At 47.8% G+C, this 13,289-nt stretch overlaps 1 protein-coding gene across 1 annotated transcript in view; it reads left to right on the top strand.

Moving 5' to 3' along the window:
- LOC116276598 (syncytin-1-like) overlaps positions 1-9,407 on the top strand; it is a 63,231-nt gene extending 53,824 nt beyond the window's left edge. The window contains exons 2-3 of the transcript XR_012066480.1: positions 1,032-1,244; positions 8,833-9,407. The gene's annotated coding sequence lies outside the window, so the exon portion shown is untranslated. The remainder of the gene's footprint in view (positions 1-1,031; positions 1,245-8,832) is intronic.
- Positions 9,408-13,289: the final 3,882 nt, after the last annotated feature.

The following is a 13,289-nucleotide window of genomic DNA, read 5'->3' as shown; positions in this document are numbered from 1 at the left end:
TTTTATGTTCGAAGTATTTTACCACAATTTAAAAAAATGTAGTGCTTAAAACAAACCACCAATAAATTTGAAACCACGAGAAGCTGTGAGGGGGACCTGTTTGTACAGGGAATTAAAGATTTACCCAAAAATGGTAAGAACTGGCAAGCAAAGCCGCCAGCGAGGCCCGCCCGCTGGAGCACAGCAAAGCCAGGGCGCTGGCGCCGGGCTGTGGCGAGGGCAGGTGCGGCGTTCACTGCGGGTGCCCGGAGCGAATGCGCGGTTAGGGCTCCAAAGGCCCAAGCTCCCTGATGGCTCCCAGGAGAAGGGTTTTTTTTTTTTTAATTTAATTTTATTTTTTTTACATTTTTATTGATTCATAATCATTTTACAGTGTTGTGTCAAATTCCAGTGTTCAGTACAATTTTTCAGTCATACATGGACATATAAAAGACAGGATGGGGGAGAGGGTCGCGGGTGCATGATCAGCTCGTGGGCCTTCTTCTGATTGGCTGGTGGTGATGTCATCGGGAGTCACCGCCATCACCCTTCTGGTGCCGCCCGCTCTGGGGTGTACGTGCTGGTGGTCGGCGTCCAGTGAGCGCCTTGCACCCGGTGGGGGCTTCGTTATCCGCAAAGCAACTTGAGGACAGGGCTCCGAACATCGTCTCTAGCCCCGGAGGAGGAACTTCAGGTCCCTGACTTTGTTCAGTGGCTAGGCTACTGTTACTTTGTCTGGCTTAACTGTTTTCCTCTGTTTCTGCATTTTCTCACTTCCGTGATTAAATTTGTTCTTTGGAACTTGGGGAAAGGCTAGGAGGCTGAAGTTTCTCTACAAACAAAGGGCAGGAGGAGGCCGTGGAAGGGTCTGTCCCGGGAAGGCCCCGGGAGGTCCTGCTCAGCTACACTATGTCCCTGCCCGCATCGCCCAAGCAGCTTCTCCTCAGGGGGAAACCAGGAGACTGAGGGCGGAACTTGATTCGCATCGCCCCCCACTGCCCACCTGCTTATCTGCACCTCCTGCCAGAGAGTAATGACTTCCTGTCTTTCAGATCTCATGCCAGGGGCCCCTGAGAGGGAGATACTACCTGAGCCCTTCTACTGGCAGGGAATCTAGACCCTCCTCCGTAGAATTTCCGAGGCCCGGAGAAAATGCTAAAGGTTACCTGCCAGGTGCAACCTCCTACTGGCGAATTTACAACGGGGAACTTATGACGCAGAGCCACACGTTTTGAAATGACCACCAAATCCGGAGAGCACAACAGGTGAGCGGGAAAGGGTGCCTAGTGAGATGGAGACGGAGAAGTGTCACTAGCCCACAGCGGGCCTCCTCCTGGGGACGTGGAGCGCCCTCGGGCCATCCTTCTGGAATTGTCGGAGTTGTCGCCGGCTGGGCCCAGAGGCTTTCACAGTCCTGGAGGAGGATGCCCTGAACAGAAGGACGTTTCTGACCAGGTAGGTGCCGACAGCACCCGTCAGGGGAGCCCGGGGGTGGGGGAGAGGCCTCATTACTAGGATGGTGTATGGAAAACGCCATTTAAAGTAAAAAGATCACTTCACTCTGACGTCTTCCGTACAAAGTGCATAAAGCTGCTGGCATAAAGCACCGTTTGGCGGGGAACAAAAAGGGCTCTGAACAAACAGGAATGTATTTTCACATGAGTTAGAGAGTTTATAATTTGCATGGAAAATGGTGATTTCAGAGAATCATTACTGATGGTGTGGCTAAATTTCCATGGCGCCGTTCCTTCCACAGATGGCACGCATTTTCCCCTAAGTTCACTATTTTCTGTGGTGAATCCATTCTTAGCTAGAGGTCTCGCCACACCGTGGTGCCTAGATTTCCTGGCCTTACATCCTTCCAGTAACAAGTTTGGTTGAAAGAGAACTTACTTCCTCAGTGCCTTCGCGTTCTAGGTCCAGGCTCCCTAGGACTGAACTGGGTCAGGTTCCCAGCTGAACAGATCATGGTGGTGAAAGAATGAAAAGTGCCAGTTTCTTAGACCTGAGTCACAGGCTGCTCTCCCCGAGCTGAGGAGGCTTCAGGTCCCCCTAAACACATGGGTGGACAGTGGGGAAGAGGGGCACCCCCCAGGGAATTTGGGGGTGACAGTGACAGAGGGAATGATCATGGTTCTGGGGCAGACAAAAACATGAGCTAACTACATTGCTGAAATTATGTCCTTAGGGTACACTCTTACAAGTGAAATATGGATTCAAATTTGTAAACACACTTCTAAGGCTTCTGATGCCCTTGCTAATTGCCTTTCAAAACAAAATGTGCCTGTTTATTTAGATATTCAACCCTGTGTGACTTGTGTGTGTGTGTGTGTGTGTGTGTGTGTGATGTAAGATCTTAAAGCAATAAAGCTTTAATTTATAAAATTGCCTGGAGTATGCCAAGTTGAGTTTTGACAACTGAATGCTTACTCTAGGTGTTAGCCTAATGTGGTTCATGAGTTCAAGATTCAATTACAGCTGAAATGAGACCCTGTTATTAGCTTTTAGACAGAGAGAGATGGAAGGAAGGAAGGAAGGAAGAAAGAAAGGGAAAGAAAGAGAGAAAGAGAGAAAGAAAGAAAGAAGAAAGAAAGAAAGAAAGAAAGAAAGAAAGAAAGAAAGAAAGAAAAGAAAAAGGAAGAAAGAAAGAAAAGGAAGGAAGGAAGACAAGAGAGACAGAGAATAAACCAAGATGGATCATTTTTGGAGAAGACAGAACTTTCTCCTTGAACAGATACACCTTATTTGTCCCCTTCTAGCATAAATAATGGTCCAGGAAGATGGCCATGGTTTTCCATTCTCACTGGTAGGAAAATCAATACCAAGTTTTAAAATATATTTATTTTCTAAAAGGTAGCAATAAAGTCAAATAGAAGAAAATTTGAAACCAGAAGGGAACAAAAACATTCAAGATGATTGCTTCAATGTCAGGTTTATCACAAGAAGAAATATCACCATGGATCTGTTACCAAATGTAGGAAACTCTCTAGATCTTTCTGGATTTCCAAACCTCCCTTCCACCCAGCCCATGCTTTGAAGTATCTCTGCTTTGAAAGGTCTCTCGAAGGGTTCTTGGAGCCCGCTCTGTCCTTGCAGGGACCTCTCTGAGTGTGGGTGAGAAGGGACCACGAGGTGGTCCTCCTGACCGTAACTCTCAGGTGGACGTGGAAGTGGGTTTCTCAGGAGTTCCTCTGCTCCAGAAGGGGGCTCTCCGGGTGCACGAAGTGTGACGGATGAGACTGGTCCACACCTACAGAATCCTGCTTGTCAGTTTCACTCACTGGCTGTCTTTCCCCCTCACCCTGACCTTGAAACTTCTGCACAGCCACCGCATCTGCACGCCGGCATCACTTGGTCTCCATAGCAACCGCATCAGACCATCAGCACAGCAGAGGGATTCAGTGTCCATTTGTTTACGAGGCCTTTACCTGGATCAGGGTTTCTCAGTCTCGGCTCTGCTGACGTTACGGGCCGACAGTTCTCTAATGCGGGGCCGTCTGGCCCCCTGCAGGATGTGTAGCACCCCTGGCCTGTCCCCACTAGATGCCGGTAGCGCCCTTTACTTGTGACAAACTAGAGTATCTCCACACATTGCTGAGCGTCCCCTGAGGGAGAAGTTGCTCCCACTTGAAAAACACTAAACTGGATCATGGAAACACAGGACCACATTGGATCAGGTCTCATATAAGTTCTCATATTTTACCTTCCTGGGCTTAAGTTTCCTCATCTGCAAAATGAGGATAACAGTAGTACCAATTCCATGGGGTCTGGTGATGACTAAATGAGATAATAACTAGTTAGTTAATGATAAAAAGCATTCAGAGCTTGGCCTGGTTATATATATATATAAAATATATAATGTAATATATTATATGTAATATATCAATATATTATTAAATATTTTAATATACAATTAATATTAATATATATCAATATACTTTAATTATTAAATATTGTAATATAATTATATAATATACTATATATGATATATATTATAATATATTGTATATATATGATATATAATGTTTTTATACACACACACACACACACACTGGTATATATGTTGCTTTATTATCTTTTTTTTAGTATTTTTTCTTTTCTTTACAATTTTAACACCAAAAACCAAAGATCAGTGTTTCTTTTCAATCAACATCACCCGTATCACCAAACATGGCTGTTCTCTACTTTTAAGTATAAATACTATCATTTTCACAGTATAAGCCCTAAGGACATATTTTTCAAATCCTGTTTTTTTTTTAAACCACAACCCAGAGTAAGAAACCCATTTTCTGTCATGATTCTGCACAGAATCACACGCATGCAAACTGAAGCAGGAGGTCCCCGAATTTGGACAGACACTTGCTCCCCGCCGTGCGCTCTGATGGATCTCACTCTTGTGTTCTAATCCATTCTTTTTTTTTTTTTTTTTGAGTTGGCACCAGCCCATGAGACTTACTTTGTATCCGTGGCACACTGCCCCCACCAGCGGTTTGAAAGACACAGCTCTGGGGACAGACCAGCTCTGGGGCAACAGTGCGTTCCCCACATGCTGTTGCTGAAAGCAGACACTCCTGGTTTGGGGGCTGGGGTCTAGCTTTTTAAAGTTGTCCGGGGCTGATCCACGTGTCACGGTCTCCCCAAAGATGACCACGGTGTGATGCCGTCAGAAGCATAGCAGGGCTCTTCCCTGCCCTCCTGGCTGTGAATCCAAACACAGGAGATACTGCAGCTCTGCCTGGCTATCAACCCCGCCTCTGACGTGCCAGTCACCTGCCCACGGACCTGCTGGTTGTGTTCTTTAAGCTTCTGTGTCCTCGTACATCCGTGAAAATGATGGTACAGTCTGCCTTAGCCACTTCTGAGGGTCCCGTGCAATGACGCAGATCAAAACTTAACAGTGCCTGGCACAGGTGAGTGCCCAGTCTTGTTGGTTTTTCCTATTAATTTAATGCATAACAGTGTTACGGAATGCAGGTTTGTGTGCCCGACTCACAGAGCGATCAAACCAACCAAAATGTCAGCGCTTGGAGCAGAGAAAGGTGTATTGTAGGGCCGAGGAGGGAGAATGGCTTGTGCTCAAAAATCCCAAACTCCTGGATGGTTTGAGGGGAGTTTTAATAGGCCAACTTTGGGGTAAGGGCTACAGAGTGTGTGGCCGCCTTCGAGTGGTTGGAGGTGAGGTAACAAGGTGATGTTCTGGGAATCCTGTGCTCGGCCGGAAGGTGCTGTTCTTCACTGAGGTGGGGGCCTGAGTTCCTGCAGAAGATCTCAGAGGTACTGCTGATGTGTCTCCCTTGGGGAGGACCCAGCCCCTGCCCCATCGCTGCACTATTGTTCTTGACGGCTCCGCCTCGTCTCTGCACTCCCTCCTTCTCTGATCAGCGACGGTTGGAATCTGCTCTTTGGAACCCAGGGAAGGTCTAGGAGGCTGAATGAAGCCTACTTCCTACAAACAAGGAATGGGGGACACGGAAAGGATTTGTACCCGGGAGGACCCCACAGCATCCTGCCTGGTTTCAATAGCAAATTATCAGAAGCCACCTAAAGGGCGCCAAGTAGGAGCTGCTTAGTCTTCTCAGAACTCTAGATGAAATGCTTTTTGACGTTAATAATAGGTTTGTGAAGAACTTGGGAGAACATGGAAAATCTATTTAACACTGAGTGAATGAAGCAGGATTCAGAATACGTGTTGGGGTGAACACAATACAGTTAAAATGTGCAGAGGAAAATGAAGGAAAGAGACTGATACAGTCACAGCCAACACATTTGGTTGAGCCCTTTCTCCTACCTTCTCGTTTTACTGGATCTTTAAATTTTTCTATGATGAGCTTTATTTCATAATAATAAAAGGGTTTATATTAAAAAAAAAAAAGAGAGACATACACTCTCTCCAATTTCAGTTGCTAATCCAGCATCTATACTGGGAGAAACGCAGCCAAGGCTGAGAGGACGTCCTTCCCCCTCCTGCCCAACGGGAGGAGCCCCTTTAAGCCAGTTACAGTGGCCCCGCACAAGCTCGGTGGGCCAAATGCTAATGCAGCCGGTGACAGCTCGGGGGGGTAAGAGCATGAGGTCTGTCCCTGGAGAGCCACGACAAAATGTCTACATCAATTTCCTTTCCCGTCATGAAACAAAGGGTCCCGTGATTACACCTCTGGAAGGGTTTCACCATTATCAAAATAACACCCAAAGTAAACATCTGCAATGAAAAGGGGGCCACTGTCCTCAAGAGAAGGAAAAAGCTTGGGGAAAAAAAAAGCCAGCCCTGCCCTGACTCCCACCGGCACACTTTTCCTGCCGCCGTGGCTGACATCTCTGCTGCCATGAGCGTAAGGGATGGAAACGAGATCGTGCACCCAAGGCTGTCCACACAGGGGAACGGACAGAAGGCGCCCTCCCTCACCGGGCATCTTCCGAGATGAGCCCGTTTCCACCAGTCCTGGAACCGCGAAGGGCTTTGCGGCTGTAACTTGCAAGTCAGTATGGCTTGAAAACCCACAGAATGCGTGAGTCCCTTCCAGGAAGCCACAGAGCAACGACCATCACGCGTCCATAAAACCCAGGGCCACCTGGACCTGTGTTCCCCCGGGCTCTGCGGCAGCTCACGTGACTGAGCAGTAAACACAGTTCGATCTGCTGTTTGCTCTCTCACAATCCAGTTAAACAAATGATGTATTGTTGAGCTGAATTAAGGGTTTTGGCTGCCATTCTTTTTTTTTTTCTTTTAATGAGGGGAAGGAGGTGATTAGGTTTATTATTTATTCATCTATTTAGTTATTTTGTTTTTTAAATGGAGGGACAGGGGATGGCACCCAGGACCTCCTGCATGCTAAGCACATGCTCTACCACTGCGCTGTACCCTCCCCCACCGGCTGCTTACTCCTGAACCATGGGAACAAATGCCATTTATACAGGAGTTCACTGGATTTGTCTCATATGCTAAAGATCAGACCTGCAGCATTGATCAGCTCCGCACAGGGACCTGGTGTTTTGTAAGTGTGTGTTGCATTTACAGACAGGAAATGGAGGCTTCCAGAGGAGATAAACTCAATAACTGAACGTAGCCATGGAAGCCAGCCTACAACTGAAGGTTGCCACTCCAAATTCTATGCTCCTAGCCCCTCTGCTGACACTCTTACTTATTCCAGACACTTCCATTTATGGCACCAGAATTTCATCTTCGTCTTTGATGAGTAGAGAGCAAGCTCCAGCCCTGACCTGCATTTGTTTTCGAACATTCTGGTGGAACTGGGAGCAGACTCCCCGGCGACAAGCCCTCTTCCTTCAGAACAAAGGTTATGAACTGATGGCCGTCCAGCCCAACGCGTCCTCCGAACGCACTATGCCTGGCGCCCTGGATCTAGAAAAATGTTTAATTGGTATCCAACATAGGAAAAATTTTTTTAAAATCTTATAGAAAAGTCTCAATTTCTGGCTTTTTATGAAGCATTGGACCATTTGGAAATTCTGGAAACACATTCTGACTTGACAAAGATAATCTGAGGGTGAGTGACCCATCCACCTGCCCCCACATCTGTTCCTAGGGTCCCGGGGCTGGTAGCCCCCATTTCAGAAGCTCCGCAGCATTCCCCATGTAGGCCAGGGGCAGAGGACTGCAGAGGAAATAAAAGCAATTCCGATCAGAGGAACAGATGAGCTCGGCTAATGAAGGGGATGAAAACTGGAGCCATGATGAGCCACTGCGTGTGTCATAATTGAGCATAAATCACATTGTCAGCGCCGTTTACAATTTCACATGGCACAGAACCTTGCCCTAATGTCTAGTTAATTATTACATTCGGAGGATTTTTTTTTTCAATAAAGGCTTCTCACTGTAGCCAAATAGTCCATTTAGAAGCGTCTGTGGTCCATGGGATTCCAAACTAGCTATGAAACGTTCATCATCACAGACTTGGAAGAAGATGGCGTGCCCGTCTACAGACTGGCAAACTCCTGCAGGGATGTTCACGTGTTTAGGAATAAAGCGCAATGACTGTGACCTGTCTCTGTGGTTGTAGAAATACTGAGCTGAACTCCAAATATCACGGCAGTCAGGCCAGCATCCTCCTACCAGGAAAAACAAAACAAACAAAACAAAATTTGGAAAGAAAATGCATTCATAAATTTTTGCAAGGGTTGAAAAATCCCTTCTGAGTTGTTTGTTTGGTTAGTTGCCTTTATTTTTTAACGTATCTTTCACAGATATTTCCTTATGTGTCATAAAAACACATGCCTCTTTTTGAAAATGACGGATATGTCATTATCATTAAGTACAATAAAAATAATGTCTTTAATCATCAGATATCTAGTCAGCGTTCAAATTCCCCACATATCTGAGCCTAGTTTAAATACAGGATGAGTAGATGTTACGTTTTTTTCCGTAGGTGAGCGTCCACCTTTGAACCCACTTTCTTTCCACCAAACTTAGCAAATCCCATAATTGCATTCATCTTTGCTGGACTTGCCGCAGCTGCTCATTCTGCCACGTCGGTGGCGCTTGGTTTCCTGTAGGCGTTATGCCAAATAACCAAACTGGGGAGACACAGCCAGGCTTAGCTTGGTTTAAAAAATGAATTGTGGTACCAGCCTAGCGGAATTTTCCAGTATTGGACTGGAAGAAATGAAAGCTGTGTTTTTAAAGAATGAAAATGAACGTTAACCTTCTAATTGCAGTAGCAGAGGTGGGAACCGGGGTGAGGAAGTGGATGCAGCGTCTTCTTAGCTCTGTGATATTCCCGAAGCATCCTGGGCTTCTTTAAAATGTAACCGCTACCCCAGATGCACACAGAGGAAGCCAACGGTCTGAAACAGAACTGCCGCAGACCAACCTCTGACGGCTTCCGTTGTTTTCAGGAGCAACTGTCAAGCAGAAGTTGTCCCGGGAGCACGCCCGGCATTGTGACAGACACAGGACCGCCGGCACTGTGTTGTGATGTGCTGCGGTCCACCTGCGGCTTCAGGAAGCATTCTTCTTGATCCGAATGGAAGCTGATTAGAAACAGAAGTGAAACAAGAACGTCCCTGGAAACTCTCCATGTTCTTCGACTGGTTTGGAATTTCAGTGCTTCGGACCTGCTTCCTAAGTGGGCTTGTTGTCACCTTAGGTCAGGCTGTCAGCACTCACTCCATCTGGGCTGTTTCTGTTTCCAGAACAAAGAGCGCATTTCTGTTGCCCTCTGCCTGGAGCGCCTGCCTGGGTCTGGCCCCTCTGCGCCCTCCTTCCTTAAAGACATCATCCCTGTGACACCTAAAGGAGCCTTCCCGGCCCTCGCTGCCCACAGCTTCCCTGTGGCCGTGGTCTCCAGCTGGGCAGACCTGAAGCCTTCCCTTATCCACCATGAACCCTTCCCGCTCATCTGTCTCCCTCTGGGTCTCCGCCAAGCCCAAGTGATGGTGGCTGACTCCCTTCGTACAGGAAGTTCAGAGCAAATTCCTTCTGCTTGTTCTCAGGTGAGTGGTCCCCCTTCATTTGAACAGCTGCGTGTGCACGTGGCTCGGGGCAGGGGTACTGGTTCGGGGTGGGGGGGTACTGGTTCAGGGCTGGGGGTACTGGTTCAGCGTGGGGCCGGGCCGGGGGAGTGGGTGAGGAGGAGAAGGTTAAGTGTTTATATTAGAGGGAGAAAAGCACATTTCTTCAATTTACCCTGTTACGCACACTTTATCCACCAGGGCATATGGAGTTCCTTGAAATGGAGACATTAATTAAGTCACTTTGAGTTAATTTCTCTCTCTGCTAAATTATTATATCCATGGTTAATTCACCCTAGGGATTACCACATGCATCTTTGGCTTTTTGGAATCTAATATAAATCGGTACGCCCACCACTTGTGAACAATGTAAGCACCCTGGAATCTTTTCATTGAATTTTCCATTCTTCAGTGTAATCGTGCATTTTAATTAAACCCAGCAAGACATGGTTATTATTATTGGCTTGCACTGTAAACATTCATTACATTTACCTTCATATTTATTCTATTTTATGTTCTTTCTTTCTTCATTTCTCTTACCGTCTGTAAGCGAATGAAATTTTTCTTTTCTTAGTTTTAGTTTAGTGTGAGTCTGCTGGCAGTGAACTCTGTCAGTTTTTGCTTTTTTGTAAGTCAATTTGTCTTGCCTCTTTGTAACCACAGGTTTGTTGAGGAGAGGATTCTAGTTTAACAGTCACGGTCTTTGCAACGTAAAGATTCTATTCCACCGTCTTTTGAGTATCATCAGGCAGTATTGCTTCAAATACTTCTGCTGTTTCATCTTCCTTCTCCTTCCCTTCTGGCCCTTGAAGGCACATCCTTTGGAGATTTTTTTCCCCCGTATTCTATGTAATTATTCTGCTTCCCTCCCTCCCTTTTCTCTTTCTGTGCTTCAGTTTGCACACTTACAACTGGCACGTCTTCCAAATCATTAATCTCTTCTTCAGCTGTGTCCAGAAAGCTGTTACATGTATTCAATCTGCTCTCAAGGTTTAGTTTAATTTGATTGTATTTTACAAACCCTTTTGTCTGTGATGAACGTCCAACACTGTATCATGTTTTACTGAATGTTCATCATGGTTTAAAAAACGTTCGGTGTATAGAGTGTCTTCACTCTCGGCGCCACCTGGGGCCTGTGCTGGCTGGTTTCTGTTGCTCCTGTGCTTTTGAATGTTTAATGTTTCAGCTCCCGGCAGGGGATTAGGGGAAGGGAACGTGACTTTTTCTTCCTATTCATGATTGATGGTGTTAGAGGCCAAGATCTTTCTGTTTCGCCTTTATCTCTGGAGCCCTTTACAGGCTCTGACGTCCGTTTGAGTTACTCCTCCTCACTGAGCCCTGTATTCCGACTTTGACTCTCCACATTTTGAGACGGCCGAAAGCTCTGGCGAGTTCCTGGGTTTCTTCAGTGTTAACTTACGTCTTCTGCCTCCTGGCCCCGTTGCTTAAGCTCAGTGCCCGTCTTGAGGGGAGAAGCATGGCTCAGGCTGCTGTCTTCGCAGCTCTGTGCTATTGGCCCCTAGGTCCTAACAGCCCACGCGGCCCTGCGGTTCTGCCTTCATTCTCCTCGGCTCTGTGGACACCCGAGCTCTCCGCTCCGCTTCCCTGCCTCAGAGCAGCCCCTGCAACCTCGGCCTGCGTCCCTCTTTCCCCAGGGCCCCGGCAGCAGGTGGCATGTCCAAGCGTGGCCACAGCAGGATCTCTCGCCTCGCATGCCCTTCTCCCTGTGCGACCTGGAAACTCCCTCCTCTGAGTCTGTGTCTCGTTGCTCTAAACTCGGGGAGACTCCGTGATTGCTTCTGCAGACACTGTGCCCCAGAAGTGCAGCCACGTGCTCGCGGAGGCTGTCCCACAAGGACTTCATGGCCTCCTGGTTGTTCTGTATTACACGTACGTCTGTGTGGGTACATGCATATGCATCCGTGTATTAAACACTATACATAGCACAACTGTAATACATGAGCGTATAAACATAACACATGCATTTAAATCAAACCAACCCCGGCACAATCTGCATACGGCACACTCGTTTCAAGTGTACATTTCAATCGTTTGACCCAGACGGGCCCTGGAACTACCCATGCTCGGGCTTCTTGGGTTTACAGCCCCTCCCCTTCCTCTTCACCCTTGTTTCTGCCACCTTTGAAGCCCCTCCCCCAAGGCCCCCTCCCGGAAGGACAAAGGAAAGAGGACAAAGCCATGTGCGTTGCCGCTGGTGGGGGGATCCAGCCCAGAGGCTCCGGTTTTACAGGGCAGATTCTGCCTCTGCTGTTGTTTGGGGCAGAGACTGGACCACTGCGGACTGAGCAGCCTGGCGCCCCCTGCAGACTCAGGAGGAAGAGAGCCCGGGGCGGGGGCTGGGGTGGGGATGAAACAGGCTCCACGTGGCTCACCACTTGCTCTTGGAAACAGCTGCCACGCTGGGAGGGAGCCGAAGCAGCTCGGCGGTGAGCGCCTCCGGATGGCGACCCCTCCCCCCGACACGCCACAGCTGGGCGCTTGCCGGCCCACGCGAGCTGTCCTCCCCCGGTCACAGCAGCACCGCTGGCACCTTAGAGCACAGTGACGCTGCATGAGCCAAAAACGGGCTGACGTTATGTTAGGCAGTTACGCTAGGGGCGGGGAGGGGACGGTTGCTGAGTGACAGGTGACTGGTGGTGTATCAGAAGCCTTGGCAGGCAGAGCGGGGTAGAGGGCTGTGCTCCCCTGGTGGGATGGCCTCTTCATGCGCTTGTTTATTCACATTTTCGGTTTGGGGCAGCTCTCTAGTATCTCTAGAGTCTCTAGAGACGTTGCTTCTCATGTCTATTAGCTAGGAACGTAGCAGTTCCCAGTGGGAGAGCTGGCAGACTGGGGGCTGACTCATCTTGCTTGGAAATGGATGTGCACAGGGCGTTGGCATTTTCTAAAAAGCCCCCAAACTCTCACGTACACGTCGGCCTCTTATTTCTCAAAGATAAATGATCGTGATGTCATCTCAGTTTTTTCCCCCTTGTGTCTATTTTTAGCAACACATATCAAATTGATTTCATTAAAATCATTTTTAAAAAATTTCAGTTTGGGTCACATTAAACAGCGAAAACAAGAAGGGAAGCTATCAGCCGTGAGGAAGAGCGGTTCCTTATTCTCAGGGAGTTTTCAGTCTAGCTTGGGAGACAAAGATAACCCACACTAATGCAGCGGAGACTAATCCCCAACAATTAAGTGTGATTTAGAACGCGGTTACGCTGAGCGCAGGGACAGACGCCAGAAACAGTAAGTCGTCCGTCTACCACGGCGCCCTGCGGAATTAGCCAAACCGTAACCGACAGCAGCGTTGGCAATTACAGACAAAATTTACTAGGAAAACTGCGGCGAAGATACATTTACGAGCAACTTAATTTCACTTCTGTAACTTTGGTAATAGGGCATATTTGCATATTTTAAACCCCATTTGACTTTCACATAAATATATAAGGGTACGCTTCGGGCTCGTCATTTTGGTGGAAATAAAAGGTTTGCTTTAGAAGTCTCAGTTGCATGCTCCTTTGTCTGATTCTAACACTGACTCCTGGAAAGGCTTAGAGGAATTAATTTTCTGGTTTTGATGAAACTGTCTTGGCTGTTTTGACCCGCCCTTACCCTGGATTTCCATCAGTTGGCGTATGGGGAGGGTACCAGCCCCTAAGATGCCCTCAGAGGTGCCCACCCCCTGGCGCCCCCACCCGTGTGTGATGAGTCCCTTCCCCTTCAATGTGAGCTGGGTCTGGGTCCACCGAACAGAATGCACCGAAGTGACGAGAGAGCTCTGCTGAGATCTGGTTACAAAAAAGACTGCAGCTGTAATGGGAGGTGTGCCCTCC

This window comes from Vicugna pacos, chromosome 32 (genome assembly GCF_048564905.1).
Source record: "Vicugna pacos chromosome 32, VicPac4, whole genome shotgun sequence".
Classification (NCBI taxonomy): Eukaryota; Metazoa; Chordata; class Mammalia; order Artiodactyla; family Camelidae; genus Vicugna; species Vicugna pacos.
Note: the sequence above shows the minus strand (reverse complement) of the source record. Positions and strands in the feature narration are given on the sequence as shown.